The sequence below is a fragment of the Rhinatrema bivittatum genome, chromosome 2 (genome assembly GCF_901001135.1).
Source record: "Rhinatrema bivittatum chromosome 2, aRhiBiv1.1, whole genome shotgun sequence".
NCBI lineage: Eukaryota > Metazoa > Chordata > Amphibia > Gymnophiona > Rhinatrematidae > Rhinatrema > Rhinatrema bivittatum.
In genome coordinates, this window is record NC_042616.1 from 18,522,925 (window position 1) to 18,549,581 (window position 26,657).

The 26,657-nt window shown below is 46.3% G+C and overlaps 1 long non-coding RNA gene across 1 annotated transcript; it reads left to right on the forward strand.

The window, feature by feature from the left end:
* The first annotated feature begins 5 nt into the window (after positions 1-5).
* LOC115083620 lies at positions 6-25,816 on the forward strand. The gene is made up of 3 exons (XR_003854370.1): positions 6-284; positions 2,267-2,323; positions 25,471-25,816. It is a non-coding gene; the product is annotated as an uncharacterized LOC115083620 (long non-coding RNA).
* The last annotated feature ends 841 nt before the right edge of the window (positions 25,817-26,657 follow it).

Here is a 26,657-nt window from a genome sequence, read left to right on the forward strand (position 1 = left end):
TGACATCACGCAGGGGAGCTGCAGACTGAAGGCGCAGACTGATGACAATCTCAGGGGGGGAGCTCCACACTGATGACATCACTCATGGGCGCAGACTGATGACATCACGCAGGGGAGCTGCAGACTGATGACAATTTCAGGGGGAGCTCCACACTGATAACATCTCTCAAGGGGCGCTTTACAATGTGGGTGCACGCTGATGACATCACTCAGGGGAGCTTCACACTGAGGTTGCAGACTGATGACATCTCAGTTGGCAACGCTGCTGAAGAAAATGCAGAGAGGTTTCTAAGTCACAGTTTCTCAGATCAGAATCTGATATTCCCAAGGAGAATAAGAGTTTAAGAACATAAGAATGGCTAAGCTGGGTCCCTCCAGGAGATTTTCACCTCATAGTTCCCCCCACCTCTCCCCTAACTATTCTAAAAGAGAAATCCCTTCTTTAGCTTGGAGGGCACAGGGCTGGAGAAGAGCAGATACTCCCTGCCTCTGCCTCCCCCCATGACCCAGCCCAGCTTGCACAGACATCATCAGACTGAAAATAAAGCAATTTTCCAACTTGTGTGTCTGTGGTTCCCTTTCACCTCACTCTGTTTACTATGAGTATTTCACTTTATCTGTGCTTCCTCGATCTTTTCCCATTACAAATAATGTATCTTCCTCTTTACCATATCACATAATTTTTATTGTGTTTCAATAAAACAAACAGACTTTTCTACAACAATTGTGGAAATATATTGACTAAACAATGTTGACTAAATAGACCTTGATGCATCATTAATAATTCTCTCCAGCATTATAAAGAATTTCCACCCCTTCCCACTCTGTTACTATCTGTCAGGCCGATACAGTACCTGTTAACCCGCCATTGGACGCGCGTTTTCCCTTACCCCTTATTCAGTAAGGGGCCGAAAACGCGCGTCCAACCCGCGGCACCTAATAGCGCCCTCAACATGCGAATGCGTGTTGATGGCCCTATTAAGTATTCCCGTGCGATTCAGAAAACAAAATGTGCAGCCAAGCCACACATTTTACTTTCAGAAATTAGCGCCCACCCAAAAGAGGGCGCTAATTTCTTCAGGCACTGGGAAAGGGCACAGAAAAGCAGTAAAAACTGCTTTTCTGTGCACCCTCCGACTTAATATCATGGCGATATTAAGTCAGAGGTCCCGAAGGGTAAAAAAAAAAAATTTGAAGTTGGCCGGTGGCTGTTGGGTCGAAAACCGGACGCTCAATTTTGCCGATCTCCAGTTTCCGAGCCCGTGGCTGTCAGCGGGCTCGAGAACCGACGCTGGCAAAATTGAGCGTCAGCTGTCAAACCCACTAACAGCTGCCGCTCCGGGCCAAAAGGAGGCGCTAGGCATGTGCTAGTGTCCCTAGCGCCTCCTTTTGCCCATTTCTACCGCCAGGCCTCATTTAAATACTGAATCGCGCGCACAGGCGAGTGGCCCGCTCTCCCGTGGACTTTACTGAATCGGCCCGTGTGATAGCACAAGAGGTCATCCTCAAGAGCCCACAGAGACAAAAACGTCATCTTCCACTTTCAGGGAATAATGAGAACACAAGTCCTTTTGCTTCTTTCTAACAAATGTAACTTTTTACTGATTCTTGTTGCAGTCAGAGGGAGGAGGAAGTAGCTCTGTGAGGAATAATAGAAATCTTAGAAAACAGGAAGTTCCAAATAAGCTCAGTTTTTATGAGTAAAATCAAATTATAATGTATTTAATAATGTAATCCTCTACAGCAATTTAGTTAGGGATATTCACCAGAGATCTTCAAAGATCATATGCAAACAGAAAGCGAGATCTCTAATGATCCTTACAGATAATGCTCAGAATGTAGACAGAACCTTCAGTCCAGCCGGCCACAAGAATTTCTGAAGGTAAGGATGCTGATGAAGGAAGGGGCACAGACCAGTTTTTGCCAAGAAATTCCTGCAGGATTTCTCTGTAATGATGTCTCCATGGTCTTTTGGTCTGGGCCGTCCTTACATCACTTGCCTGTCAGTCACAGGTGAAGTATAGATTAGGGGAGTGCACTTTGGATTTTTTCAGAAATGTTTCCACTCGGCCTTCTTGTTGTGAGGGCTGTGTTTTGTTTTGCTCTCATCTTTTACAAGTTCATATTGTAATACATAGGGGTAGATTTTAAAAGGTGTGCACAGGAGTAGATTTGTTCGCGCAACCCGGTGGGAACATATCTACTCCTGATTTTATAACATTATTTTTACCTGGAATCTGTAAGCTATTGATTTTTAAATTTACAGAACAGCATCCGCAAGCTCGATGACCAGGAGGTCGTTTATCAATGCGGTTATTTACGGGTAAGGTGGATGAGGAAACAAATTCTTTTATATTCTTCTCTCTTTTATTAGCTATCATTAAGCTTTTATTTTTGAAACAAGGTAATAGTTGTAAAATGGACCAATGCTTCTTGAGAATGTTTGTAATATGAAAGGACATTTTTTCCTTGGGAGTACGTTTTTTGAATTTTTATTTTAAAGGAATAGTTATTGGCTTCAGCTCTTGGTTAATTTATTTGCCATTTTTAATTTTTATCAGATGTATCGTTTTTATTATTAAGTTTAGTGCCGCATAGTCATTTTGCTTTATTACACATTTACAGACTCTTTGACAATCTATATGGTATGAGATCAAAATCATAAAAAAATCAAGAGAAATCACATACAGGTAAAATCATACATTTTTTGACACACCTATACCACCTTGTTCTGTTTGTCATGTTCTAATTATTCCATTTTATATGTTCCAATTTATAAGTTACCATTTTTATGTGCATATATTTTTAATTGATTTTTGTATGTCCTGTATTGTTGAGTTATATTTGATTTTTGTGTATTGTAGCCCCTGAGGCAGCCCCATTGTGGGGGCGAAACTCGGCCTGAGTCGGGCTTTACATTGGATGAACGAGTCTCCATAATAAAGATTCTAAACGGACATTTCGTGGCATCTAACCCATTTTGTTGCCCTCACGGCTTTGTTAGATCACCTACCCTCTTTGTTTTATCGGTCCATCACTGTTGAGGACAATGTCCTATTCACCTTTTTCCATTTCTCCCTGTCTGTTAAGCACCAGATAGTGCTGTAGCACTTCTGAATAGTGTTTGGCTTTCTCATATTCAGACATACCAGAACTTTGAAGTATACCTGTCATTTCTTCATCGAGTCTTTGAGCTGCGGTGGTTCTAATATTTTCCTCAAGAACTGAAGGACTTCTCAAACGATCAAGTTGTTGACTAGGCACTAAATACATTTTTTCTGTGAACTGCATTAGTGTTTAGCTCAAAAGACCTGTGATGTGTGTCAATATAAAGCTTAGCAGAGGACCGATAAACCCCCCTAACTGCTTCACCAGCTTCTTTTTTTTCTTTAAGTGTTATTCTTTTATCATCCAGAATCCTTATGGCTTGACATTTCCTTTTCAAGATGTTTATCTGCTGTTGTGATAAAGGAATATTATATTTCAGAGTGTTTAATGCAAACTCCGATATGACCCCTACTAAATTGTTAGAAGCGGCATTTAGGATAGCTTTTCTCAGCTGCGGAGAGGCTTGAACTAAAAGTTTTAAAAGGACTAGGTTCCGCTTTAAGTGAGCAGACATGGTCTCTGGGACACACAAAACAAATATGTGGGGGGAGAATATATATTCACTCTTTTTATGGAGGGGCTGTGTTTTTTCACAATATACCTTGGTCCATTCTGGTGGAAAGATGTTTGTCATCAGTCTGTAATGCTCAGGAGTCCCATGATGAGATATCCATGTGGCTTTCTGGTGGCATCCTCAAAGGCTTCTAAAAAGACGCGTGACATACCAGGGTACATCTGTCTGGCTAAAACAGCGACTTGCAACTTGTCTCTAGGTTTCTTAAAGAGCACCATATATTTGGTATTTATGGCTATAGTTCTGCTTGTTTTGCCTTGACAGAAGACATTTTGGACAATATATATAATACTCAGATTTCTGTGATGCACGTATTGGGGTAGATTTTAAAAGGTGTGTGCGGGAGTAGATTTGTTCGCACAACCCGGCGCAAACAAATCTACTCCCGATTTTATAACATGCCCGCGTTTCTAAGAACGGGATTCAAATGGACCCCAAGAAATTGGAGAGTATCCGAGACTGGCCTCAACCCACAGGCCTGAAGGCTCTGCGTCGCTTCTTGGGCTTTACAAATTATTATCGATCCTTTATTAAAACTACTCATCATTGACAGTCCCTCTAACTGCCATGACCAAGAAGGGAGCCAATCCTGCCAATTGGTCTCCAGAAGCCATATCAGCCTTTCTGACGCTCAGAGGCTTTTCAAAAGAAGCCGTGTCTTCACCATTTTGACCCACATCGTCCATTCATCATCGAGGTCGATGCATCAGACGTTGGTGTGGGGGCGGTTCTAAGTCAGTATAGCGAATCTAATGTGCTCCATCCTTGCTCCTTCTTCTCAAGGCGATTCTCGCCTGCCGAGAAAAACTATGGAATCGGAGACAAAGAGCTACTCGCAATCAAGCTGGCTTTTGAAGATGGCATCCTTGGCTGGAAGGTGCACAACACCAAATAGTAGTGTACACCGATCACAAGAATCTGGAGTACCTCAGACATGCTCAACGACTCAATCACCATCAAGCAAAATGGCCTCTGTTCTTTAACAGATTTGACTTCCTTCTGAAGTACCATCCGGGAGAGAACACTCGGGCTGGTGCTCTGTCATGATCCTTCTCCCCTCAGGTTGTGCCAGATGAACCCCGTCATATCATTAATCCCGAAAGAATGGTTCTCGCAGCTACTCATACGGTACCCACCGGGAAGACGGTAGTGGCCAGAAATTTAAGGAGGAAGCTGTTGAAGTGGGCACACGATTCCCATCTGGCAGGCCATCCGGGACAGAGTCATACCCTAGCTATGTTACAAAGGTACTATTGGTGGCCCACTATGAAGAAAGACATACAAGCTTATGTGGGTTCCTGTGCTGTCTTTGCCAAACAGAAACCACTACCCGGGCATCCTTGGGGTCTGTTACAGCCTCTACCATCACTGGACGAACCCTGGACACATATAGCAACCAATTGTTATGGTTTTGAGGTGTTGGAGTGGATTCTTGGGTACTGCAGTGATGGCCACTCCCACGGGGAGGAGCCCCGTGAGAAACTGCAGTACTAGGCTAGACTCTATATACGCAGACACAGAGAATTTATATTTATTATACAGCTTGGTGGTACTGCCCGAGGAGTGGACAGTAGTGAGGTAACCCAGTAGACGTAGTCCAGGGGTCCTCAGCAGAGGAGACCAGTCCTACCCTTGAGTAGATGATAGGCAGCGCAGGGTAGCAGAGTAAGGTCCTGGATGAAGACTCCGAGCACTGAAGCTGAGACAGACTGACAGGGTTTGTACTCACTGAAGTAGATAGCTGTATTGGTGAAGATCCCAGCAGGCAGAAGTAGTTCAGTAGTAGGCACCAGAGTAGGGAGAGCAGGCCCTCGAGGAGCGAGTGCCCGATATCCCAGATAGGTACCTGAAAGAGAGCATAAAGGCCCCCGAGGAGCGGGTACCCAGGTTAGCGATGAATTACCCCGAAGGGCAGAGAGAGAGCTTCTTGCAGCAGAGCAGCTTAGACCGGAGGCATTCCAATCCAATCCCATCCTTGCTAACTCAGTTTGTTAGCAAACGAAGGGCAGGCTAAATACCAGGATGTGATGACGTCACTCGGAGGGGATGCCCCCAAGGTTCCCGCCATGACGTGGATAAAGACGTGGTGGCATGCGTGCGTGCACCTTAGGAGGCCCTCAGGAAATCATGGCGAACACTGTCGCCATTGCCATTCCGGGGACGCCGGAGAGAGTGGCATGAAGATGCGGCAGCAGCCATCTTCCCAAGGCTTGAGAAGAAAGAAGGAAGAAAGGTGAGGCACAGAGGACGAAGCCATCTGAAACAGACAGATGCAACACTGATTTCATGGTAGACCTGCCATCATCCAACACATTTTGTAGCATTACCAGGACTACCCTCTGCTACAGGCATTAAACCCCTCCGCCCAATTCATTAAACCCCTCTCTAATTGATTCAACGAACTATGATTAAGTATGTGCTACGACTAAGAATGCCTTTTGACCACCGATGTATGCCTTGTGCTCTTATGACTACTGATGCCATGTATATATGTATATAGTTTTATATATGTTTATATTTACAGTTTTCAATATTTATTGATCTATTAATTTGCATCGCCTAATCCCCCTGTTATTCTGTACTATTATTTCGGTTTTATGTAAGGGCGCCACCCAAAAGTTTTTGTTCTTTGTGAACCGATACGATGTGCGAACGGATATCGGTATATATGAGACCTTAAATAAATAAATAAATACATACATACAGAGTTAGCAAAACTCTTTATTAAACACATCTTTCGCCTTCATGGGATGCCTAAGCATAACCTATCTGACAGGGGAGTGCAATTTACTGCAAAGGTTTGGAGAGCCTTATGCCAAAAATTTGACATCGCCTTGGACTTAACCTCCGCCTACCATCCTCAGTCTAACGGTCAGACTGAGAGGATGAATAGAACGCTGAAACAATTTCTATGATCCTATGTCAATTCTAGACAGAATGACTGGGCTGAATTACTGCCTTGGGCAGAATTTTCTATCAACTCGCATCCTGCTATCTCAGTGGGGGTCTTCTCCCTTCCAGCTCTTCTACAGAAGACAACCACTGCCTCCTCTGCCAATTCCACTATCAGTGGCCTCTCCTGCTGCCCAGACTACCGAGCAGAGTTATCCCAACTTTGGAAACAAATGAAGGAGCTTCTCCTCAAGGCAAAAAGAACCTATGATGCTCATCATCAAAAGGCACCACAGTTTCAGCCTGGAGACAAAATCTGGTTAAGTACCAAGTACCTGTGACTTAAACTCCCTTCAGCGCGATTTGCACCTCGCTATGTTGGACCCTTTGCTATCCTTCGGCGACTACCTCCATCAATGAAGATACACAGTGCATTTCATGTATCTCTACTAAAGCCAGTGATGCGCTCCGAATTCTCCAGGAAGATCCCAGAACCTACTAGTCTGGATACCGAGGATGACATCGAATATGCCGTGGATGATATCCTAGATATACGTAAAAGAGGCAAGACATGGGTGTACCTCATGTCATGGGAGAATTATGGACCAGAAGAGAATTCCTGGGAACCACTGGCCTACATTACAGATAAGGAGATGGTACGTCAATTCCACCTGGCACACCCACGAAAACCCAGACCACCTGGAAGAGGTCTTGGAGGGGGGCCCTATGAAGGGGAGTACTGTTGCGTCCGTCGGTCGCAGATGGCTGTGACCGCTCTGCCTTACCTCTTTTCTTTCTTCCCTTTTCCTCCTCCTTGGGCAAGATGGCTGCCTCTGGTGCTGAGTGCTGAGGGCCTCGGCGTCTCCAGCTCAGCATGGGCGTTCCAGTCACTATGCTCATTCCCAGGGCCTCCTAGGGTGTGCGTGCACACGTTGCCTACGCTCAAACACACATCATGGCGGGAACCTCGGGGGCGTCCCCACCGCATGACATCAATACCTCCGGGTATTTAAAGCCTCCACTTCGCTACCATCATTGAGTTAGCAAGGACTTCAGTTTAGCTACTCTGACTGCTCTAAGCTGCACACTTAGACGCCTCTCTACACGCCAGGCCTCGCTCCTTACGAAGCTCTAGGCACCCGCTCCTCGGAGGTCTCTCGCTTCCAACTCCCTTCGGGGCCTCTACTAACTAGACAACCGCTCCTCGGGGGTCTCTCCCTCTTTCTATTTCAGGATCTCGTTCCTTGAGGGCCTATCAGTTTGTGTATCCTGCACCTCGGACCTTCGGTCCCACCATCTTCATTACCAGGAAGACGCCTACACTACGCTCCTGTGAGTACCTCTACGATCCGGTGCTCCAACTCCATCCACCAGGCTCGGCATTACCCACACTGCGGGCTCCCACCTAACTGAACATCTGAGTGAGACTTCAACATCAGAGACTGTTGAATGTATTGGCACCTCGCAGACTGCAGTGCCTTACCTTCCCGCTTCGTACCATCTATCTACAGCAGTACAATAAAGCCTTCCATTTACTACGTGTCTGCTATCTGAGTTTAGCCTATCACTGTGGTTCCCCACGTGGCCCCTCCCCGTGAGAGGAGTCATCTCCACAACAACCAAGGGTCCACACAATGCCACAAATACAACAGTATTATAACACAAAACTGTCTGCCCTAAACTGTCATGTGTTGAACAACTGTGTTGTCTACAGCAGCCCCGCCACACCTTATGGGAAAGGCTTTTCTCTCTTGAATGGCTTGTCATCCAGGTCTCTTTGGACTGCCTCTGACACCCTGGAAAAATTAAGGGCCGCTTGTAACAGGTTGTGCCTAGAACGGGTTTTGAATCTTATTGTATTAGCAGCATATAAAAGAGGCATATTAAGTCTACACAATGACGATTTGAATCTGGTCATAATTCTTATACATAGCGTGAAAACTGCTCAAAATCCTGTAGAAAAACTAAACAGCATGCTTAGACCTACAGATGAGGTTTTAATGATAAAATATATAAACGCCATCATGTATGGGAGAAAGCACCAGTCCTTTTTTAAAAATGCATAATAAAACAGCCTTTGTTTGCTAGTAATGTTTTTCTTGACTGTAATTTCAGAAGTGTGTATTGACAATGAAATACTTTGTGATATTTAATAAATATTGCCATGTTTATAGATTAGTTAATAAAAACAACTAATAAATATCAGAATTAACAAAATGTGTCAATCATGATTTAAGGATCTATGGAAGGTTTTTGGAGGTTTTTACAAAAGGGGGGGATATCTTATGGTTTTATTAAGTCTTATTGATAACAATGCACAGACTGTAAAATGTTTGATACAGCAACTATTTCATTAACTAAGGAATGAACATAGCAATGACCTAAGGGGCGGATTTTCAGAGCCCTGCTCGCCTAAATCCGCCCAAAACCGGGCGGATTTAGGCGAGCAGGGCCCTGCGCGCCGGGAAGCCTATTTTACATAGGCCTCCCGGCGCGCGCAGAGCCCCGGGACTCGCGTAAGTCCCGGGGTTCTCCGAGGGGGGGGGGGCGTGTCGGGGGCGGGGCCCGGTCGTCGCAGCGTTTCGGGGGCGTGTCGGCAGCGTTTTGGGGGCGGGTACGGGGGCGTGGCTACGGCCCGGGGCGGTCCGGGGGCGTGGCCGCGCCCTCCGTACCCGCCCCCAGGTTGCGGCCCGGCGCGCAGGAGGCCCGCTGGCGCGCGGGGATTTACGCCTCCCAGAGGGAGGCGTAAATCCCCCGACAAAGGTAAGGGGGGGGTTTAGACAGGGCCGGGCGGGTGGGTTAGGTAGGGGAAGGGAGGGGAAGGTGAGGGGAGGGAACGGGGGTAGGCTACGCGGCTCGGCGCGCGCCGGCTATACAAAATCCATAGCCTTGTGCGCGCCGATCCAGGTTTTTAGCAGATACGCGCGGCTCCGCGCGTATCTACTAAAATCCAGCGTACTTTTGTTTGCGCCTGGAGCGCAAACAAAAGTAGGCTATTCGCGCGCCTTTTAAAATCCGCCCCTAAGTGTGGGGGGAGGTTGTCTGGTCTCAAGATCTCTAAATGGTTAATCTAATCAGGATGAGACATTGTGTAATGTGTAATCTTTGGAAGAAAAAAAAACCATAAGGTCCTCCTGACTCGGTTCATCAATGAGACAGCCGTCACAGTCATCATGGCGAATGCCGGCCAGACACTTTGTAAGAATGCTGTACACAGCCACCCTTACGATTGATCTAAATGTTGTTTTTCGAAAAAGGCCATGTGCCGGCGGGGGTTTTGGAAACCCTATATAGCTCCACCAGCTGAAATCATGCACATCTTCAGGTTTGATTTTATTTTATTTTTTTATCACCTTCTGAGTCTGGTGGTTCTTTGATGTTTGGGCAAAAACAACACAAACAGGTCATTTTGATATCTGGTGTGTCCCCATATTCTTCTGTTGTAAAGATCCTTCATTTTCCTATAAAACATAATGTAAACTTTAAATTAAAACCTCTTCTAAACAAGCTCTCTATTATAGATAGCTCCCAAACACCCCACCCCTAAAATGCATAATTAGAAGGAAAGAGATTTTTCTTACCTTACACTCAAGCTTTTCCAGCAAATAATCTGCTTCAGCATCTAATGCGGCTGCAGAGTCCATAGCATTTTCATTGACCAAGTCTGGATCCTGGGAATCAAAAAGCTTTTGTCCCAACGGAAGTTCATCAAATTCTGGCTCTGTGATTGTTCCATTCGTGCCTGCTTTCGCCCTCGCTCCACCCTCTCTACCTCTGTGGCGACTCCCTCCGTGCCTGATGGACTGCTTGATGTCGCGGCGTCTCCATGCTGGCTCGACGCTGCGGATCCGCCATGATCCTGATGACGTAGGGCGCGCTCCGAAGTATGTACCAACAAGGGCGCGAACCTCAGGGGCATCCCCCTGTATTGACGTCATCCGCTTCCAACATAAAAGGTCTTTACTTTTGCTAACAGATCGAGTTAGCAAGGACTCCGATTGGACTAGCTTTGGCTGTCCAAGACTACTTGCACTCAAAGGATTGTTTGCGGGATTTCCTCCGGACCCTCTTCACTCTTGCAACATTGCCTCTGCGGACCTACTAGGGGTACCCGCTCCTCGGGGGCCTCATTCTTTTTCTCTATTTCAGATTACAGAAAGGAACCGGTACTCGCTCCTCAAGGGCCCATGTTCCTAAACTCTCTGAAGACTCGCCATTGCCTGGAAGCGATCGCAAGAGACAGATATTGTGAGTTCTTATTTCAGACTACCAATAGGAACCGGTACTCGCTTCTCGAGGGCCTATGTTCCTAAACCCTCTGAAGACTCTCTATTGTCTGGAAGCGATCGCAAGAGACGGACATTGTGAGTTATTATTTCAGACTACAGATAGGAACTGGTACTCGCTCCTCGAGGGCCTATGTTCCTGAACACTCTGAAGATTCTCCTTGCCCAGAAGCTATCGCAGGTACAGAGATTTGTGAATTACTATTTCAGAAGGTATATAGGAACCAGCACTCGCTCCTCGAGGGCCTATGTTCCTAAACCCTCTGAAGACTCTCTATTGTCTAGAAGCGATCGCAAGAGACGGACATTGTGAGTTATTATTTCAGACTACCGATAGGAACCGGTACTCGCTCCTCGAGGGATTATGTTCCTGAATACTATGAAGATTCTCCTTGTCCCGAAGCTATTGCATGTACAGACATTTGTGAGTTACTATTTCAGAAGGTATATAGGAACCAGCACTCGCTCCTCGAGGGCCTATGTTCCTGAACACCCTGAAGATTCTCTATTGACTGAAGATTCTCTATTGACTAGAAGCTATTCCAGAAACAGATTATTGTGAGTTACCACCGCTCTCTCAGAGCTTTCCCTGGAACCAGGTACTCGCTCCTTGAGGGCCTAACCCTTTCCAGCTACTGAGCCATCGAAGACCTTATGTGAGTTATCACCTAGTACTGGCTATGTATATCTGCATACCCTGTCTATTCACTATCTACAGTTTCTTTGCAGCTCAGCAACCTTGGAATCGCAGTTCCAGTATCTGAGGGACTTCAGCCCTGCCGGGCATACCAGCTCACTACTGCCACCTCTGGTGGTTATACTACCTATCTAATAAAAGAACTATCTGTGTCTGTCTCCATACTCCAGCCTAGCTGGTGGTCCCTCTAGGGACTCCCTCCTGGGGGCGCTGTCATCTGCCATCGGCCCAAGGATTCACCTATCTACTTTCTGTCCAGCTGAGCACCATCTCTAGTACTCCGCCGGTACAGATTGCCAACTCTGCAGACCCATAGGAGGTAGTACACTACAGATTGCTACTCCTCCCCTTTGGGGAGGGGATTCTATCAGATTGCTATTCTCATCTGCTAGCTCCTCCAATCTGCATAGCAAATCCCAACAGATTGCTAATCTGCTAGCAGATCCCACAACAGGAGCAGATCTGTAACAGTGATTTCTTCTTCTGCCCTCCGCTTCCTGCAAGAGTACGATTTGTGCACTGGTGTATCAACTTCTGTTTCAACATCTTTAAGAAGGCCTCGTCGTTTAAGGCACCTCTTTAGTTTTGGCTGCTGCTCACTTTCCATTTCCAGCCATTTAGGTGTCTCATACACATCCATTATTTTATTTTCAGGATCACAAAGCTAAAGCTTTTCAGGAACAACTACAACCCTTCTGCCTGGAGATTGTTCTCACGTGACCACTATCACATGCTTACTTCTATATCCGGTCTTGCAAGTTTGGGCGTGCCTATGCAAAACATATTGCATGTAGTTCACCACCTTTTGTTTCTTTTAAAATGTACCCTAGTAGGTTTCTGTAGCAAATAAGCATCTTGATCTGTAAGCCAATCAATCATTTGTTTTTAAAAAAACCCAACCCAAATCCTTGAGTACAGAATGAGCCACAGTTTCCTGCCATCTCACAGCTTGTAACTTTTAAAAACAGAGGGGCTAGGAAAAAAGCATGCTTCTGGCTCTGTCATCATTAAAAAGCATCAGGAACATTTCTGCTGATGTTCTAGGGTCGCATTTTTTGGGGATTTTGGATTTTGTATTGTACTTCCGGTGAGATCACCAAAAACAGCCAGAGTCCATTAATTCTGTTGTCATTAAAAAAGCGACAGGGTCCTTTCTGATGACTTTCTAGGGGGTGTGTTTTTGGGGTGGTGGTGAGGGGGTGGACTTCTGGTGATGTCATACCCGTGACATCATAGGGGGTGTGCCTTGGGGTGGGGTGTGGGCGGGGCAACCAGTGACATTTGGGGTCGGTTTGGGGGCGGGGCATGGGAGGGACATCTCCATTCACTTCTATTGGGGGAGAGGAGCATGGGTGGGGTCTGGGGTGGAGCTAGGGGCAGGAGGGGGTGTGGCCAGGGGCAGGAGGAGCGGGGTTAATGGTGGGAGGATGCAGGAGTGGGCGTGGCTATGCCCCCATTCACTTCTATGGGGAGTGGGCAGGGAGTGGGTGGGGCTTAGACCAGACCTGATCGCTGATTGGCTGCTGTCATCCTTATCTCACATGTAAATCAGTTTGTGTACCCATAGACTACTCACATCTCATCCGATTCACCTCTCTCCCCCCTCCCTGTGGTTCCCATCTCTCCTGCCTTCACCTCTCTCCCCCTCTCCGTGATTCACATTCATCTGATTCACCTCTCTCCCCCTCCCCATGGTTCACATATCAATACTTGGAATAATAGGCGATATGTAAATAAACCCTCAATACTTTATTATCAAACAAATGAGATTAGTATGTATCACTAACACTCGGAGAAATGAACACATATCACCTGTCCTCAAGGAATTACACTGGCTCCCTATTGCCTCCCGTATCCAATACAAGACCCTCTCCATCATCCACAAAGCATTACATAATCCCGACATGAAATGGTTCAATGACTCCTTCCTACTCCACACCACTTCAAGACCGACCAGAAATCAATACCTGGCCACCCTACGTACCCATACTCCAAAACTAATTAACCTTGTAATCACAAAAGCTCGTGCCCTGCCCTTAACCGGACCTGCTCTATGGAACACTATGCTAGTTGATATACGCCTAGAACTCTGCCCAAAGAAATTTAAGCAGAAACTAAAGACCTGGCTGTTTAAACAGGCATTTACCTAAACCCTGTCCTCCCCCTGTTAATCTGCTTACCCTTTCCCCTGCCTCCCTTGGCTCACTCCCCCCCATGAGTTCCGTGTTTCTCTCTACACCTATTGTATTCCCCCCTACCTACCTGTACTTAGTATGCAAAGTCCGCATTTCCTCCTAACTTTGTATAATCCAGCTAACCTGATAACCCCTTACACCAGTGGTTCCCAACCCTGTCCTGGGGACCCCTCAGCCAGCCAGGTTTTCAGGATATCCACAATGAATATGCATGAGAGAAAATCTGCAGGTTATGGAGGCAGTGCATGTAAGTTTTCTTTCATGCATATTCATTGTGGATATCCTGAAAACCCGACTGGCTGGGGGGTCCTCAGGACAGGGTTGGGAATCCCTGCCTTACACTGTATGTAATTACCAAGCTTTCCAGTTACCACTGTATTTATTTACCTAGACACCCAATTTACCATCTTGTTGTATTTCTCTGTAAAGTCATTTATCCTTGTACATAGTTAACTAACTTTACAGTTTATAATTTCTTTGTATTTATACAGTTCCCTGTAAAGCATGTTAAGCTAAGTTCTTGTTGAATGTAAACCGATGTGATACTTCCAATGATTGTTGGTATATAAAAGCTTTAAATAAAATAAATAAATAAATAAAATAAATCATAAGCTTCACATACTTTTCAGTAACATGTACAAACTTTAATCTTTATGCTTCCTCAAACCCAAGATTTTTGTACAGATACAATGCAAGATATAACAATGAATATAAGAATGCAGTTACATTTTTTATAAACATTACATACATGATGGGGTAGATTTTAAAAGAAGCGCGATCAGCCTACTTTTGCTTGCGCATCAGACTCAAGCAAAAGTACGCTGGATTTTAGTAGATACGCGCGGAGCCGCGCGTATCCACTAAATCCTGGATCGGCGCGCGCAAGGCTATCGATTTTGTATAGCCTGCGCGCGCCGAGCCGCGCTGCCTCCCCCCGTTCCCTCCAAGGCCGCTCCGAAATCGGAGCGGCCTCGGAGGGAACTTTCCTTTGCCCTCCCCTCACCTTACCCTCCCTTCCCCTACCTAACCCACCCACCCGGCCCTGTCTACACCCCCCCCTTACCTTTGTCGGGGGATTTACGCCTCCCGGAGGGAGACGTAAATCCCCGCGCGCCAGCGGGCCTGCTGCACGCCGGACCGCGACCTGGGGGCGGGTACGGAGGGCGCGGCCACGCCCCCGGGCCGTAGCCACGCCCCCGTACCCGCCCCCAAAACGCTGCCGACACGCCCCCGGAACGCCGCGACGACCGGGCCCGCCCCCCGACACGCCCCCCTCCGAGAACCCCGGGACTTACGCGAGTCCCGGGGCTCTGCGCGCGCCGGGAGGCCTATGTAAAATAGGCTTCCCGGCACGCAGGGCCCTGCTCGCGTAAATCCGCCCGGTTTTGGGCGGATTTACGCGAGCAGGGCTCTGAAAATCCGCCCCGATGTCCCTAATAACATGAAAATGAATACATAGTGTACCCATCATACACCAATTATAAAAAAATCTCATTCATCCAATATACATCCTCACTATTCATACACATGCATCCAACTAAAATCATTCCTCACTCAACATATGTCTCTCAAAGTTAATGTCACCAATAAACTTCAATATGCCAGAGGTCCTTGAACGATGTTATAAATTTCTTCTTTTTCCATCGGTGATTCTCTAAAGTCAATACTGCTCATACGAACATTCTCCACAGCTTTTCTTTCAAAAATAATTTCAAACAATCAAAAAAATCCCTGACAAGAGACCCTCGTTTCGCTTCATTAGGCTTTTTCAAGGGGTAAAATCCCTGTGGCATGAGAAAATATATACAATAAAACCACCATGCTTTCCACCACGCAACAAAATTCTCAAGATACTAATCTTAATATGCCCCTAAATACCCTCACCATACACCAACAATATGGATATCAATGTTTAAGCAAAATGTATTCAGATCTGTCTCCAATATGTTCTTCAATCATTAACACCTGAAAATCCCTATAAGATTTCAAAATATTATATCAAGTCTTAATCATATGATGAGTGAGGTAATCAAATTTGCAGATGATACAAAATTATTCATAGTTAAATCACAAGCGGATTGTGATAAATTGCAGAAGGACCTTGCAAGATTGGAAGATTGGGCATCCAAATGGCAGATGAAATTTAATGTGGACAAGTGCAAGGTGTTGCAGATAGGGAAAAATAACCCTTGCTGTAGTTACACGATGTTAGGTTCCATATTAGGAGCTACCACCCAGGAAAAAGATCTAGGCATCATAGTGGATAATACATTTAAATCGTCAGCTCAGTGAGCTGCAGCAGTCAAAAAAGCAAACAGAATGTTAGGAATTATTAGGAAGGGAATGGTGAATAAAACGGAAAATGTCATAATGCCTCTGTATTGCTCCATGGTGAGACCGCACCTTGAATACTGTGTACAATTCTGGTCGCTGCATCTCAAAAAAGATATAATTGCAATGGAGAAGGTACAGAGAAGGGCGACCAAAATGATAAGGAGAATGGAACAGCTCCCCTATGAGGAAAGACTGAAGAGATTAGGACTGTTCAGCTTGGAGAAGAGATGGCTGAGGGGGGATATGATAGAGGTGTTTAAAATCATGAGAAGTCTAGAATGGGTAAATGTGAATCGGTTATTTACTCTTTCGGATATTATAAGGACTAGGGGCATTCCATGAAGTTAGCATGTGGCACATGTAAAACTAATTGGAGAAAGTTCTTTTTCACTCAGCTCACAATTAAATTTTGGAATTTGTTACCAGGTGATGTGGTTAGTGCAGTTTAGTGTAGCTGTGTTTAAAAAAGAACATAAGAACCTGCCATACTGGGTCAGACCAAGGGTCCATCAAGCCCAGCATCCTGTTTCCAACAGTGGCCAATCCAGGCCATAAGAACCTGGCAAGTACCCAAAAACTAAGTCTATTCCATGTTACCGTTGCTAGTAATAGCAGTGGCTATTTTCAAAGTCAACTTAATTAATAGCAGGTAATGGACTTCTCCTCCAAGAACTTATCTAATCCTTTTTTAAACACAACTCCCCCTTAGAAAAAAACATATAAAGGGAAAATTAAATTAATGCATGCAGAGATATTATTGGTGGATGCATATCTCAAAGGATCAAGGATGATGAAAGTATTGAGGAACAACCAAATCATAAAGCTAGGAAACGCTGCATTAGCAGAGGAAGACCTTAAATGTATATTATTTAATAATAAACTGAAAATAACAGCGGAAGCACAGAAGCTGTGATGATATGAAAAATATACAGAAAGGAGAAACACCAAATTAAAATATTTAAAGAGAACCCAAAGTAATTCTATAGGGTTTGGGGATGAACATTACTGCATTTGAAACACCACCAACAAAAGAAGAAACAGAGCAGTTTTGGAGAGATTTATGAGAAGATCCTGTAGAGCATAAGAGAGAAGCAGAATGGTTACCCAGCATAGAGGGGAATATAGAACAGGCAAACATCAACACTATGGAATGACCTTAAGTTACAACACTAGTATTTAGGGTATACATCTTGTCAAACCTTTAGTTCTGACAGGTGACCACACCCACTTTTAGGCTAATCCCGCCCATTGACCCCACTCAGCCAATCAGCAATCACTTCAAGGTTAAGCCCCACCCCTTTGTTGACATTCGTGATAGCCCCACCCACACGCCGCACTTTTGGGTCCCTTTTTGATGAAATCAATTATAGTTGCACCCCCCTGTCTGGCCTTTGTAGAGGTCACAAGGTGGAACCAGAAATACATTTTTCAAGATGGTGGCAGGTGCCTGGAGACAGAAAATATCACACATCCACGATGGAGGCTATTGTGGTGGGGACCAGAAAGGGACAGGAAATGACAACACGACCACGCATGCACAGTAAAACCAAAACAAAGCAAGTTTTAATTGTGCCATTGTGAACCATGCTGCAGGCAGCCATCTTGGAATGACATCACAAGCCATGACATCATGCCTGCGCATGCTCAGATCTTTTGTTCACAAGGAGTGAGCATGAAGGGCAGCCATGTTGGAAGGAATGAGCATGCTCAGTAAGCAGCTGCGAGGGATTTGAAAGGGTAGTCGATAGCCATTAAAATCCTTATAATTTTTCTGTTAAACTAAACCCTTAACTAAAAATAGAAAATATATTTGCTTTCTTTCTGCCAGTAAGCATACATTTGTTTTGTGCCAGTCTATTCTTTTTTGTTTTTATTAAACAAAGCTGTTTGAGAAAAAGAGAGAAAAGTCACCATTTGTAAATTTCATCTCAGCAGAATATTTCTGTAGCAGAGAAAAGCGACTACTCCCAAAATCATCACTCCCACTTCCACCACACACGCATCAGTTAGCACAGACGGCGTTGAAGAAAAAGAGAGAAATGCATTTTTTTTAATCCATGAGAGAGGGACCCTCACCTCTTTTTAATTTTTTTTTAAATGTTTGAAACTGAAAAACACAGACCCCAGCCAAGATTATAGTTTTTTTAAGCAGTTGTATAGTTATAAAATATGAGTGGAAGCCAGGATATTTTTTTGTTTATTTGTAACAGCAAACCAGTAAAAGAAATGGAACCAGCACACTGTGCACAAGCCCACTGGGGCCGAAGCAATACAGTGCGCTCAGCCGAGCGCACTGCATAACCTGCACTCCGACGCGGGATAAACAGGCGCTAATCTGCCCCTTAATGCAATAGGGGGATTAGCGCCTATTTAACCCGTGTCGGACGGGGAGTGAATGCAATAGCGCTCATCACATGGCAAATGCACTCATTCACTCCGCATGCAAAAAAAAAAAGTGTGCGTCTCAGACGCATATTTTGCTCTCAGATATTAACACCTGAGGACTAACATCCTGCTGTCCTGTGAGAACACCTGTTACAGGTAAGCAACATTTGCTTTCTCACAGGACAAGCAGGATGGTAGTCCTCACATATGGGTGAGTACCGAGCTGAGGATGTCCGAACATGCACCAAATGTACCCAAAGGCGTGCAACAGGCACAATAACTGGGGTGGAATTTCGTAGAGGGCATCCTGAACCCCACCGGGCAGGCGGAAGGGTGTAGGTACGTCACGTTGTAAACAAGTTACGAAGGACAGACTGGCCGAAGATGGAATCTTGTCTTCCGGCTTTGTCCAAGCAATAGTGGGCTGCAAAGGTGTGGAGAGAACTCCAGGTGGCAGCCCTGCAAATGTCAGGAAGCGGCACCGATCGTAGGTGTACTACTGAAGTTGCCATGGCCCTGACAGAGTGTGCTTTAACACGGTCTTGGAAAGGAATGCCCGCTTGCTGATAGCAAAAGGATATGCAGTCCGCCAACCAGGAGGAGAGAGTCTGCTTACCGAAGCTCCAGAAATTTATTTGGTGTTTGGCTTTCTCTGGAAACCAAGATCCTTGTGTCTGCAGATTAGCCACATGGGCTCCCCATCCGAGGTTGGAAGCATCGGTGGTGAGAGTTATTTGAGGGTCTGGAGCCTGGAAGGGCAAGCCTTGGAGGAGATTGTTCTGATTTTTCCACCAGGCAAGAGACTGATGGAGTGAGTCGGTTATGTGGACAATGGTCGACAGGGGCTGAATGCTTTGAGTCCATTGTGACCGTAGAGTCCACTGCATGATTCTCATGGCCAAACCGGCCATTGGTGTGACTTGAACTGAGGACGCCATGTGTCCCAGGAGGATGAGGAAGTGGCATGCAGTCGCGGAGTGCTGGGACTGCAGCTGGTGTGCAAGAGACATGAGAATGAGAGCTCGCTGTCGAGGCAGAAATGCCTTTGCCTGCAAGGTGTCCAAGTCTGCCCCAATGAACGATAAGGTTTGAAATGGGACTAAGTAGGATTTGTCGTAGTTGATGAGAAATCCTAATGAAATTAGAGTGTGTAAGGTTAGATTGAAGGACGACTGAGCAGCTTGCTGAGTGGGAGCCCTGATTAACCAATCGTCTAGATAGGGGTAGACGTGAACACCCTAAGTTCTTAGGAAGGCTGCAACCACTACGAGGCATTTCGTGAAGACTCATGGCGCAGAGGCTAGGCCGAATGGAAGCACTCGGTATTGATAGTGCTTGGGGCCTACTAGAAACCTCAGGTATTTGCGATGAGATGGAGTTATCGCAATATGAGTGTTTGCGTCCTGGAGGTCGAGAGAGCAGAGCCAGTCTCCTCTTTGTAAGAGAGGAAGAAGCGAGCCTAAGGTTACCATCTTGAATTTCTCTCGCTGGAGGTACTTGTTGAGGGCCCATAGGTCCAGAAAAGGACGAACGCCTTTCGATTTTTTGGGGATTAGAAAGTACCGGGAATAGAACCTTAGGCCGTGCTGAGAGTAGGGTACGCGTTCTATTGCCCTGGACTGAAGGAGGAGGGAGACCTCCTGTTCCAGAAGGATGGAGTGATCGGATGTTCTCCACATCGGCAGAGGTAGGGAGTCCGGTGGCACGGAGAGAAAGTTCAGATGGTAAACCTGGGCAATTATCGCCAGTACCCATTGGTTTGAGGTGACTGAGTGCCATATGTTGTTGAAATGGCACAGTCGGCCTCCCACTGGTACGGGAGGCAACAGTGGCTGGTTGCTGCTCTCTAGGTGGAAGTCAAAAACCTGAAGCAGGACCTGGTTGAGGAGCTGCTTGCGGCTTTTGTTTCCATGTCTGACGAGACTGGACTTTTTGAAAAGGTCTCGTGGCACGGGATCTGGTTGGTGGCACATAGGACTTCTTTGGCTGGAAGAAGGACTTCTTAGAGTCCTTTCGGAAGGGCTGTTTTGAAGAGTAGTCAGTAGGTATCAGAGAGAGCTGTCTGAGAGTCTCATGATGGTCCTTAAGTTCCGCCACTGTCCGTTGAATCTGTTCCCCAAATAGTTTATCTCCTACACAGGGTAGGTCAGATAACCTGTCTTGTACCTCAGGACGAAGGTCGGAAGACTTGAGCCAGGTCCATCTCCTTGCTGAAATAGCTGCTGAAGATACTCTGGTAGCAGAATCCAAGATATCATAGGATGATCTGATCTCATGCTTGCCTGCCTCAAAACTCTTGTTTACTAGGGTTTGAAGCTGATCTTGGAATTGTTGAGGCAGGGTATCTGTCAAATCTTGCATCTGCTTAAAAATTACCCTATTATATTGGGTCATATAGAGCTGATAAGCAGAAATCCGGGAAATGAGCATTGAGCCTTGGAATACTCGGCGGCCAATGGCATCTAGAAACTTCTGTTCCTTGCCAGGGGGAAAAGAAGTGTGAAGCTTTGATCTCTTTGCTCTTTTTTGTGCAGATTTAACAACTACAGATTGATGATCCAATTGAGTTCTCTGAAAGCCTGGAGCTGCCTGCACCAAATAGGTAGTGTCAGCTTTTCTATGCACTGGAGCAATGGAGCCAGGATGTTCCCAGTTCTTCTTGAAGAGATCCAGAAGAACCTGATGGATAGGGATGGATGTTATTTCTTTGGGAGCATCCAAGAATTGGAGCAACTCCATCATCTGTCTGTCATCCTGTTTAGTCTACAATTGGAAAGGAACCAATTCAGACATTTCCTTCACAAAATTTATAAAGGAGAGCTCCTCTGGAGGAGAACGCTTCCTACTTTCAGTGGGTGAAGGTGGTAAAGGTAAATCATCGGTGTCTGGGGATGAATCATCAGTCCAGGTATCGTAGGGATCAGCACCTGTCCCTCTAAGAACTAGAGGGGGATGGTGGGATACCTGAATGTCCTGGTCTAGGCTCCGAAGGAATCGGAGGAATTATTGGAGGCACCAATGAAGGCATCGAAGGCACCGGCACAGGCATCGAGGGTATCGATGGATGGCTTGGTGGCACCGACGGATGTATCGGCACCAATGGTTGGATCGGTGGTGAGGGACGGATCGGCATCGATGGCTGAGGCAGAACTCCCGATGGAGGGATGCAGAATGGTGTTTCTCCTCCCGATGACAATGTAAGCGGGGAGGGCACCAGAGACCCGGGGTCCATCGGTGGAAAAGCAGCAATGAGCACTTCCATCCTGGAGATCAGCGGTGCCAATGCTTCCGGAATCGGGTCAGTGGACGGTTCCTCAATCGCTACCGATGTCGGAGGAACCTTGAGTCATTGCATCACCTTGTCGATGGCCTCCTGAACCATCCGGTCCAGTTCTTCTTGGAAACCTGGAGCAAGCAGCCCCGGCTCCGGAACAGAAGAAGGAGGCAGAGGCATAGCCGGAGTCGTGGCTCCCGATCCCCCGTCGTGTGAGGGTTGCCTCGGTGACCCGGTCGCCGAAAAGGTCGGTGCCTTTTCTGGATGGGGTTTCTTCGACGGCGGCTCAGACGATGGCGAGGTCGATGATTTCGCTCCCTCGATGGTCCAAGTCTTACGGTGTCGATGGCGATGTTTGTCTCTACGATCCCCTCGGTCCTGAGGGGGAGTAGAGGGTGTCGATGGCCGAGATGTCGTCGATGCCGGACGGTCACTGGCCGGTGGTCGATGCTGGCGCGAAGTTGATGGTGCTGGTTCTGACGATGTCCATGCAATGGAGTCGGGGTTTGAGCACGGAAGAGAAGTTCCATCTTCTCCATTCTGGCCTTGCGACCTTTTGGTGTCATTAGGGCACATTTGGTGCAGGTCAAGACATCGTGCTTGCGTCCTAGACACATAACACAGACTTTATGGGGGTCTGTGATGGACATGGTGAGATTACAGTCCGGGCACCGACGGAACCCCGATGCCAGGTCGATGGCCAGTTAGCCGCAAGGGCCAAACTCGACGGTAATCGACGGAAAAGAGGTAAAAACTTACCGGAGTACCACGGTCTGAAAAAAGTTAAAGGAGGGACCCCTGTGGGGCAAATTAACTTTTAGTAATTCCACGAGGAAAATTCTTGTCAGGAATCTCTGCAGAGCTCCTTTACCGCGCGAGGCTACTGCTGTGCGGAAAAAAGAAGACTGAAGGGGGACCCCTGCTGGCTGCAGGGTTAGTGCCATGCTGGGCATGCCCAGTAGGGGTGAGTCAAAGTTCTAGAAACATTGACAAAAGTGTTCCGTGATTGGGCTCCATCCTATGATGTCACCCATATGTGAGGACTACCATCTTGCTTGTCCTGTGAGAAACAGGTTTTCAAACACACACTTACACATACAGATTCTCACTCACTTACATACATGCTCTCTCTCTCTCACACACACACAGGATCATAAACAAACATGGTTGCTCACTCGCTCACTCTCTCTTTCCCCCCACCAAACTAGCGACAGCAGCAGCCTCCTCCACTTCTACCCCTCGCGGCCTCGAGAAAGAACTCCCATCGACCACGGGGGCTGATGTTGCTCTTTTGCTCCGCGCCGCACCAGCACAGTCTCTTCTTCCCGTGCGCACAGCCGCTGCATACCACTTCCTCTTCCAGGCTGCAGGGGGGCGGGAAGAAGAGACCGTGCTGGTGCCGCTGACTTCAGCTCTCCTGCTGCGTACCGCCCGGGCTATCATCGTTTTAAGCTTGCGCGGAGGATGAATTCCTATTTCGCTGGGGCAGAGGGAGCAGCTGGGTCAGTGGGAGACCGGGAAGTGTGGAGGAAGTGACGTCAGCCGAGGCAATGGCTGCTTAACTTGTGAGCTCCTGCTTCCTTCCCGGACAAAAGCTAAAATAAGCGGGGCAAACAGTGGAATAAAGATTTATATAGAGAGCGTTTGCTGGTGGCTAACGATCGCGATGGCAGCGAAGAGAAAATCTGTAGACTTTCAGTGTTATTCGTACCAGAAGGCGGGGGGTGCGGAGGCGGAGGCCTCGGCACAGACCGCGGCTATGGCAGCGCTGTCGGAGCGCACAGAAGGAGATGAATTTAATATTACTTCAGATGAGGCGCCTACCAGATCCGAATTTCGGGAATGGTTCTGCAGTATACGCCAGGACTTGAAGAGCTATAAAAAGGAAATCAAAGAAATGATGGATGACTTTAGGGAAGAACTGAGTGCTATGGGCAGGCGGGTCGATGATCAGGAAGGCAGATTGGATGCGCAAACAGAGGCGACAAAACAGCTTCATAATATCTGCACGGAATTACAAGGAGAAAACGTGGCCATGAGGGCCAAAATGGCCGACCTGGAGAATAGAGCTCGGCGTGGGAACCTCCGTTTTCGCGGGTTCACAGAAAATACTGCCAACAATAATTGTGAACAGCAGATTGTTCGCTTTTGCTCTCATCTTTTATCATCTGACGGTCAGGCTACTTCTCAAGGGGCAGAAGAAATAAAACTGGACAGAGCTCATAGAGCATTGCGCCCGCCCAGAGCGAATACCCCACGGGACATAATAGTATGTTTCCACAATTACTCCCAAAAGGAGAAGATAGCTGCTGCAGCGCGTAAACAGATCAACAGATCAAATGGTCCTGGGAGGGCCAGGAAATCGCGGTGTACGCTGACTTATCGCAAGCTACGTTGCAGAGCAGATTTGAGTTCAAGGAGGTCACCCAGTTTCTTCGACAGGAGAATATTAGATATCGCTGGATGCATCCCTTCGGACTCACTTTCACTTGGGAGGGGAAGACATCGCAGGCTTACACTGTGGCAGAAGCAACTGGCTTTTTGAAAGATAAAGGATTTTCTCCTTCAGTCAGTGCTAGCGTCTCCACCAGGAAACCTACATACCAAGGGCAGCCTCCAAAATGGCAGAGAGCTACATCCCGGAATAGCAGGCTGAAGAGGCATTCAGATACAGCCAAGCAAGTAGCAGGGAATACCTGAGGAGCGAAACTGTGCATTAGACTGTTGGTTATTAAAATGTTATAATTCAGTTAGGCCTGGAGCTACAACTTCCGAGAGCTCGTAAGCCACAGATGTTTAACAAAGTTTATTTTCTTAGTACAAAGCTATAATTCTTCTATCCATGTTTGTTACTGCTTTTCTGGATCTATATAAGGGAAGGGGGAGCACAGTTCGATACTTTCTTCCTCTACTGGTACAGATAAATTTGATCTACTGGGAGGTGTGAGTAGATCGTTTCAAGGGAGGGGGAGGGGGGAAGGGGGAGGGGGGGCACGGTTCAGAAATAGTAGGGTTTCACACTCGCTACCAGTGGTTCATTACCATAACCAGTAGGTTATGGTAATGGTAGTTTGCTGGAAATGTGGCTGATTGTGAGAGGGGCGGGGACTTGCTTTCCAAGGGCATATGGGATAGAAGGAGATGGCAGGTTAAAATGACAAATATATGCATAGCCTCTATAAATGTGAAGGGGCTGAACACTTCTTACAAGAGGCGTTTACTGTTTAGGGAACTGGGATACCTGAAAACAGATGTCGCTTTTCTACAGGAGACTCACCTTAGGGCTAGATATGAAAAGCTGATGAAATCCTCTGACTATCCCCACCAATTCTTTGCAGCAAGCTCTAAGAATGCTAAATACGCAGGAGTGGGAATTTTGCTAGGCCCACATGTGGTATTTGAATGTCAGCGTTGTATCAGAGATCCAATGGGTCGGTACCTTATACTAATTATTTCAATCGATGGGGTGGATTATACTCTAGTGGGAGACCGGGAAGTGTGGCGTCACACCTGCGTGTGCTTGGTGACACACCTCTCCACCATGGCCGCTTTCACATCACTGTTGGTCACAAAATGATACACCCCTTTGCTTTTTAACAATTTTTTCAGTGAGCTGATTAAAAACTCCCCTGTCAATCGGTATCTTTTTCGGTTTACTTCTGAGGCTAAATATCTTTTTAAATCGCTCGTCACCTCACAGACATTCTTTGTTTTTAAATTCACAGCCCACGCATATTTCAACAGGATGTCTATCACTGTTAAAATATATTTGTCTTGGCTCTTCCGTCAAGCTTTCCCAGAGAGCTAAAGCAAGAAGAACAACAACCACCCTTGTCTTACAACAATAATGTAATGTCCATATTGCTTATATTACTTCAGTTATATGTTCCAAGTTGTGTTCTAAGTTGATCTTAGTTGTTTCATAATTGATTGTACTTTATTTTAGATTATCCATTTATTATATACGATATGTTCCTTGTAAACCGCCTTCCCGGCGATAGTTATCTCTGTTAAATGTGAACCGGAGTGATATGTATTGTATACAGGAACTTCCGGTATATAAAAACCAAAAATAAATAAATAAATAAATTTGTAGTCGTCGTTGTGAATGGCTAAGGATGATTACATCCACTAAATCCGCCTGCTATTGCGCGTCCACGGTCGGTCTGTGTAAAGCGTAAGCGTCTTGTCCCCTGAGCCATTCTGCGACTTGTTTTCTATTCACATCTTTACTGAGTTTCTTAACGGCCTGATAAAGACCTGTCAACCCCCCAAACTGCCTGCCGCCTCAGGATTATAATAACGTTTTTCAAACAACTTCTTGTACATCTCTGCTTTCCAAAATCTTGGCTAAAATGTGTGTGCTTGGAAGTTAAACCTGTGAAATAAAAAAAAAACAAAATGTGAAAAAAAAATATGGTGGTTCACCTTTAAATATCCTGTTAAGAAATGTAATATTCAAATTACTATTATTACCCTCACAAAAACTGCATTTAGCCCTGCATTTTATACTGCCCCTGCCCTCTGCTCCTGAAAGGCATGTCTACGCATGCCCTTCTGTATGGGGAAGAGGAGCACTGCTGTGTTAAAATTAATCAGACAAGGTGCCTCCCCTTTAAGCCATAATATCATTTCCAGTGATGTCATCAAAGATGGTGGCCCCTGTTAGCCATGATGTTATCCAAGATGGCATCTCCCAGTCAGCCAAAATGGCTGCCCCCATGACAAAAATAGGGCATAGCTTGGATGGAGCTAGGATGAATGTCAACAAAGGGACTGGGCTAAGGTGGAGGAAGGGGAGGGGCTTAACCTAGAAACGAATGCTGATTGGCTGAAAGGCAGGACCCATGGGTGGGACTTAACCGGAAGTGAGCACTGATTGGCTGAGGGTGGGAAATGCATGGTCACCTGT